Source organism: Galeopterus variegatus, unplaced genomic scaffold, assembly GCF_000696425.1.
Source record: "Galeopterus variegatus unplaced genomic scaffold, G_variegatus-3.0.2 Scaffold12657, whole genome shotgun sequence".
Taxonomy (NCBI): domain Eukaryota; kingdom Metazoa; phylum Chordata; class Mammalia; order Dermoptera; family Cynocephalidae; genus Galeopterus; species Galeopterus variegatus.
In genome coordinates, this window is record NW_007738768.1 from 27088 (window position 1) to 34624 (window position 7537).

At 40.2% G+C, this 7537-nt stretch overlaps 1 pseudogene; it reads right to left on the reverse strand.

Moving 5' to 3' along the window:
- Positions 1-3358: 3358 nt before the first annotated feature.
- Positions 3359-4504, reverse strand: LOC103581251 (annotated as a pseudogene).
- Positions 4505-7537: the final 3033 nt, after the last annotated feature.

Sequence of the window (7537 nt, forward strand, 5' to 3'; positions counted from 1 at the left end):
AAATTAAACAGCATTCTACTTAATGACATATGGGTCCAAGAAGAAATCGAGCAGGAAATCAGAAAATTTACTGAAACTGATGAAAATAAAGATACATCATACCAAAACCTGTAGGATACTGCAAAAGCAGTATGAAGGGGGAAATTTATTGCATTAAATGCTCACCTCAGAAGAATGGAAAGCTGGCAAGTGAACAACCTAACACTTCACCTTAAAGAACTACAAAAACAAGAACAATCCAAACCTAAATTTAGCAGATGGAAAGAAATCATTAAGATCAGAGCAGAACTTAATGAAATTGAAACCCAAAAAACAATACAAAAGATCAATGAATCAAAAAGTTGGTTTTTTGAAAAAATAAACAATATTGACAAACCATTAGCATGGCTAACAAAAAAAAAGAAGAGAGATGATTCAAATAACAAAAATTAGAAATGAAAAAGGCGATATTACAACGGATTCATCTGAAATACAAGGAATCATTCGAGACTACTATAAACAACTATACACCAACAAATTTGAAAATCCAGAGGAAATGGATAAATTTTAGGGCACACACAAGCTCCCAAAACTGAACCATGAAGACATGGAAAATTTGAACAGACCAATTACAATAAAGGAGATTGAAGCTGTTATCAGAATGCTCCCAACAAAGAAAAGCCCAGGACCAGATGGATTCACAGCAGAATTTTACTAAACATTCAAAGAGGAATTGATGCTGATTCTTTACAAACTACTCCAAAAGACTGAATCAGATGCAAATATCCCAAACCCATTCTATGAAGCAAACATCATGCTGATACCAATACCAGGTAAAGATATAACCAAAAAAGAAAACTACAGGCTGATATCCTTGATGAATATAGATGCAAAAATCCTCACTAAAATACTAGCAACACATACATAAAATTATTCACCACGATCAAGTGGGATTCATCCCAGGGATGCAAGGCTGGTTCAACATAAGCAAATCAATAAATGTGATACACCATATAAATAACGTCAAATACAAGGACCATATGATCATCTCTATAGATGCTGAAAAAGCATTTGATAAAATTCAGCACTCATTCATGACTAAGACCCTCTATAAGATAGGTATAGATGGAAAGTATCTCAACATAACTAAAGCCATATATGACAAACCCACTGCCAATATCATCCTGAATGGGGAAAAGCTGAAATCTTTTCCTTTAAGAACAGGAACTAGAAAAGGATGCCCACTCTCACCACTCCTATTCAATATAATATTGGAAGTACTAGCCAGAGCGATCAGAGAAGAAAAGGAAATAAAGGGCATCCAGATTAGAAAAGAAGAAGTCAAGCTGTCCCTGTTTGCAGATGACATGATCCTATATATCGAACAGCCTAAAGCCTCTACAAAAAAACTCTTGCAGTCTGACAAAGGACTAATATCCAGAATATATAAGGAACTCAAACAACTTTACAAGGAAAAAACAAGCAACCCAATTAAAAAATGGGCAAAAGAGCTAAGTAAGCATTTCTCTAAAGAAGATATGCAAATGGCCAACAGTCATATGAAAAAATGCTCAACATCACTCAGCATCCGGGAAATGCAAATCAAAACCACACTGAGATACCATCTCACCCCAGTTAGGATGGCTAAAATCCAAAAGACGCTGAACGATAAATGCTGGCGTGGTTGCGGAGAAAAAGGAACTCTCTTACATTGTTGGTGGGAATGCATAATGGTGCAACCCCTATGGAAAATGGTTTGGAGGTTCCTTAAACAGCTGAAGATAGATCTACCATACGATCCAGCTATCCCACTGCTGGGAATATATCCAAAGGAATGGAAATCATCAAGTCGAAGGTATACTTGTTTCCCAATGTTCATTGCAGCACTCTTCACAATAGCCAAGAGCTGGAATCAGCCCAAATGTCCATCATCGGATGAGTGGATACGGAAAATGTGGTATATCTACACAATGGAATACTACTCAGCTATAAAAACGAATGAAATACTGCCATTTGCAACAACATGGATGGACCTTGAAAGAATAATATTAAGTGAAACGAGTCAGGCAGAGAAAAAGAAATATGACATGTTCTCACTTATTGGTGAGAGCTAAAAATAAATAATAAATTCACTCACACACACACAATAAAAACCGGGGGTGGGGGGGTGAGACGATATAACAACTACAATTTTTTGAAGTTGTTACAACAAGCAAACGGAAAGGACATTGTTGGGTGGGAGGGAGGAGAGGGTGGAGGGAGGGAGGTTTCGGTAATGGGCCATAATAATCAACCACATTGTATATCGACAAAATAAAAATTTTAAGGAAAAATAAATAAAAGTTTATTTGAAAAAAGAAAGACTAACATTTTAATATGCGGCTTATAAAGTTTAAAATTCTGTGTACGAAATCTTATGTGTATGGAGTTTATATATCCCCATTCTTACGGCTGTGTCACCATACAGATTTGCTTAAATCTAGAATCCTACAAACACTTGGTTTCTTTTTATTTCATATTAAGTCTTGGCACCCATACACTAATACATTGGTTTTGAAATATGAATTACAAAGAGACAAAACATAATTCATGAAGGCATTTTTTTTAATATTGGAAAATGAGATAAAATGTGCTACTGGATCAACATTTATTAGTTCCATAGTTACCTAGTTCTGTTACTTCCTACACTGCTTTCATACAGATGCACACAAAACTAGCATATTATCAATTTTTAAAATAACACTGAAATACTACAGTCTGATAATACTTAGGCATTAGGACTGTAACTAACAGCCTTCACCTGCTAATTATTTCTGCTTTAGCAGAAACCTCAATTAAAACTAAAACACAGAAATGTTAACATTATAACCCCTAAGTTTATAGGATCTGCATCAGATGGTACACTTATGATTTTAAAAATGAAACAAAATGTTGTTTGACCTTTAAGAATATATTCTGTGTTCTGAGAATGGCAGAGGGGAAATCTAAGGCAAACCGTTAGAAGTTTATCCATCGTCCCTGCTAAGGAAGCACTTGCACACTCTCAATCTGTTTAAATAAAGACACCTGCGGGTTTTAGAAGACATGTAAGGTAAGATATGCTATTCACCTTTAACAATCTTTTTAAAAGTATCAAACTGAGGGTATCAACACCTTCCCTCCTCCTCCAAGTAGCTAAAGTCCAAGAAAAATAAAGTGCCAATGTCTGAAGCATTGTTCATTGTTTCAGAGGCACTAACCCATTTGTTGGTTAAGGGTTAAGTATGAAAATAGTCCAGATCTGATTTAAATAATAAACAGAAGGTAAGTATTCCAGTATATGTAATTTCTGCCTAGATGGAGGCTGGACCAGAAAACTGCTTACTTCCCCATTTATTGCTTAGAAGTCTGTGCACATATTTAAAATTCTGACACAGAACAATTCGGTTTCTACAGTGCAAAAGCATGGTATTTGTGCCACTTTGAAGGTGAAAAAAGAAGGTACACTTTCGATCACTCAGAGGAGAGCTGCTGAGACTCTCTTCTCCACAAAACTCCTACATTCACTGGAGACCTCACTATCACATTCATCAAAACAACCCCCCTCTGGTATTGCTGGCAGCTCCGGAACAACTCAGTAGCTGTTGTGAAGATTCTGGGCTGTGCACCTTGAAACAATGCAAACCAGCTTCTTAAGATCTGGTTTGAGACATTCAATAGAAGAATATTTAGCCAGGCATTTAGAAACTAACTACCTCCAGTAAAAGAATTCAGCGTCATTATTCTTGGAATGTTTTCTAACAAGCAGTAGAATTTCCAGGAATTCAACAGATTTCAAAGTTTCTATTTCTAAATTCAGAAGACACAAAGCTAATACAGATGATTTTGCTTTTGAAGAGACAAGTCGGCAGTCGAAAGCTTTCAGCTGAGCTTCTAGTTTATCAAGGCTCAGTATTTCTTTACTTTCTGAAGTATGACGAAGTACAATAGTATGGTATAAATGCAAAAAGTTCAAGGCAGTAGTAGCGTCCAATCCGTAGTGCAATTTTTCTGAAATTATTTTTTCCATCCGTTTAATGTCTGAAGAAGTACATTTAGGTTGATTAATCTGGCTGACGTCATGGGTGGATGGCATGTTGGGTTCTTCTTTAACTATTCTAGTAGCCAGCAAAAAAACAACAGACTCCAATGCAAGACAAATGTTTAGGTTACACCTTCATAAGAGCCAAAAAACTGTCCAAAATATTGACAGCAACCCCCCCCCAACCCCCCTCAAAACCCAAAAACCAAAAAACCAAAACAAACAAATAAACAAAAAACCCAGTTTCAGAGCAAGATCCAAAAAAGTTAGTTAAGCTCCTTAAGTCTTCTACTTCGGCCTTGCTCAGTCTTGGACACTGTTATCGTTCTCCCGGGTGGCCTCGATCAAACTCAGCCCTTATTCTAGAGGTTGGAATCTCTGTTCTTGTTCCAGCGACAGGTTCAACAATCCGAGCAACTGGACCCCTTCACGACCTGCCGAGTACTCTGCCCCCAAATCCCGCATCTCCAGCGAGGGGTGCCCCAGCACACCCTGGTGAGGAGCAGGTGAGGGGATCGGTCACGTCTGCGGGACCCCAGGGCCATCCTCCGCAAGGCCGGGCAGGTGTGGCAGGGGGAGGTGCCTTGGTCACGCCTGCCAGCCAGCGCTGGGTCAGACCAGCCAGCCCCGGCCTCTCGCCACTTCACAAACAGGAAACTGTCCTCGGGCGGCTGTGTCCCCACGGTCCAGCCACCTGAAGCCGCGAGGGGAGGGCCTTCTGCCCGGCGGACTGCACCCGGGGCAGCGACTGCAGCGCGATCGTGTCGGAGACGCGCCCCCACCGACCCGCAGCGTCGCGGTCCTGAGAGCACTGGGCTTGGCGGAGGCGGTCGGACCTGTCTCCGAGGTCGGGGACCCGCCGCCTCGGCGGTGCCCCGGGACCGGCATCCTATCCTCACCTTCTGCAGCCGCCGCCTCGGCCTCACAGCCCTGGCTTCATCCGGCTCCCCGCACGCCCGCCCTATTCTGGGGCGCAGCGCCGCCACTCGGACCTGCTCCCGCACCTGCACCTCTGCCGCCTCCAAGCGGAGGTCCAGGCCTCACTGTGACTTTGATTTGCATTTCCCTAGCGGCTAGAGATGGTGGGGACCTTTTCACGTGCTTATCGACCATTTGCACGTCTTCTTTGAAGAAGAGTCTATTTAAGTCCTTTGCCCGTTTTGTTGTTTTCAATTTTGTTTGTATTTATTTTTGCGGGGTACAGTGTGTCGTTTCAATGCATGTATATGCTGCCCTATGAGTCACTTCGGGTAGATAGCATAGTTTTGTACCCATTAGTCCACGCTTCTCTCCCCCTTCCTCTTCCCCTCCCAGCCTCTGGTAACCGTTATTATACTCTCTACTTCTATGTGAAGTAGACAATAGCATGTTGGCTACAATATCGTGAAGTTTGCAGACACTTTCTCCCCTTTTGTAGGTTGTCTCTTCACTTTGTCAACAGTATCCCTTGCTGTGCAGAAGCTTTTTAGTTGGATGTAGTCCTGTTTGTGTATTTTTGCTTTAGTTTGGCTGTGCCTTTGTGGTCTCATTCAAAAAAGTGCTGTCCACTCTCTCTCTCTCTTTTGGTTTTGTTTTGTTTTTTGTTTTGTTTTGTTTTGTATTTGGTGGCTGGCCAGTATAAGGATCCGAACACATAATCTTGTTGTCCTAAGGCTGCCCTCTAGCCAACTGAGCTAACCGGCCAGCCCTTCCTCAAATTTTGTGTCACCTTTCCCCTATGTTTTCTTCTAGTAGTTTCATAGTTTCGTGTCTTAAATTTAGGTCTATGGTCCAGTTTGAGTTGATTTTGGTGTGTGGTGAGAGATAGGAGTCTAATTTCAACCATCTCCATATGGATATCCAGTTTTCCCAGCACTGTTTATTGAAGATGCTGTCCTTTCCCTCCTGCATCTTCTTTTCTTTTGTCTCCTCCGTTCTGTTGATGTGATGTATCATGCTCACTGATTTGCACATGTTGAACCATCCTTGCATCCCTGGGATGAATCACGGTGAATGGTGTTTTTAGTGCATTGTTGGATTCAGCTTGCTAGTATTTTATTGAGGATCTTCACATCTGTGTTCTTTAGGGATACTGGTCTGTAGTTTGTTTTTGTTGGTGGTGGTGTATCTTTTTCCACTTTTGCTATAAGGTTAATGTTGGCCTCATAGAATAAGTTTAGAAGTATCCTCTCCTCTTCAATTTTTTAAAAGTGTTTGAGAATAATTGGTATTAGTTCTTGTTTAAATGTTTGGTTGAATCCAGCAGTACAGCCATCTGGTCCTGGGATTTTCTTTGTTGGGAGACTTTTTATTAGTGCTTCAGTCTCATTACTTATAATTGGTCTGTTTAGGTCTTCTAGTTCTACAAGATTGAACTTTGGTTAGTTGTATATGTCCAGGAATTTATCCATTTCATCTAGGTTTTTCGGTTTGTTGGTATATACTTGTTTGTAGTAGTCTTTTATGATCCTTTGTATTTCTGCAGTATCAGTTGCAATATCTCCTTTTTCATTTCTGATTTTATTTATTTGAGACTTGCCTCTTTTTTCTTCTTTAGTCTAGCTAAAGGTTTATTGATTTTATCTATCTGAAAAACCAGACCCCCTTGGATCTGGAGGGAAGTGTCAACACCCATGGCACACCCTGCCAAGGTGAGCTGAGGAGACCTGCATGGTGCTGGGGGCTCATTCTATGCCACAGATTCTGGAACAGGACCCATGGTGGTGTAATATAGCCACTACCACACCTATAAAGCAAGGACAATTCACCACCACAGTAGCAGCCAGGGCCACACTACAGGTAACCTACTGCTCACTAGACTACACTGATATAGGAAGAGTCACCAGTAAAGCCTGCAAATAGAGGAAAAAATCTTTATCCTCATAGCCAACCTCAGTGTAATAGAAGAAGCAAACACTCTACCAAATGACCAAACATCAATGAAAAAATACTAGAACTACAAGTAAACAAGAAGATATGACACCACTGAGGGAATACAGTAATGCTCAAATTTCAGACTCCATGGAACAGGAATCCTCAATATGTCTGAGAAAGAATTCTGAGCAATAATCTTAAGAAAACTCAAAGAAATAAAAGAAGACTCAATTAGAGAGCACAATGAAACAAGAAAAAATATCCAGCATATGAAGGAGGAAATTTACAAAGAGATTAAATACCTTCAAAAAGAGTGTAGCAGAACTCCTAGAAATGAAATATTCACTCAATGAAATAAAAAAAAACACAAAAGAGAGCTTGAGCAGCAAGGTAGAGCAAGCATAAGAAAGAATTTCAGATCTCAAAGATGGTCTTTGACAAATAACCCAGGCAGACCAAAAAAAAAAAAAAAGGAAAAAGGAATGTAAAATAATGAGGAAAACCTAAGAGAGCTAGCAGACAACCTCAAGTGCTCTAAAATCTGAATGGGTATTCCAGAAGGGGAGGAGAAAAAGAAAAGGTATTGAAAATCTATTCAAGAAAATAGTAACAGAAAACTTCCCAGGTGTAGTGAGAGATACAGAC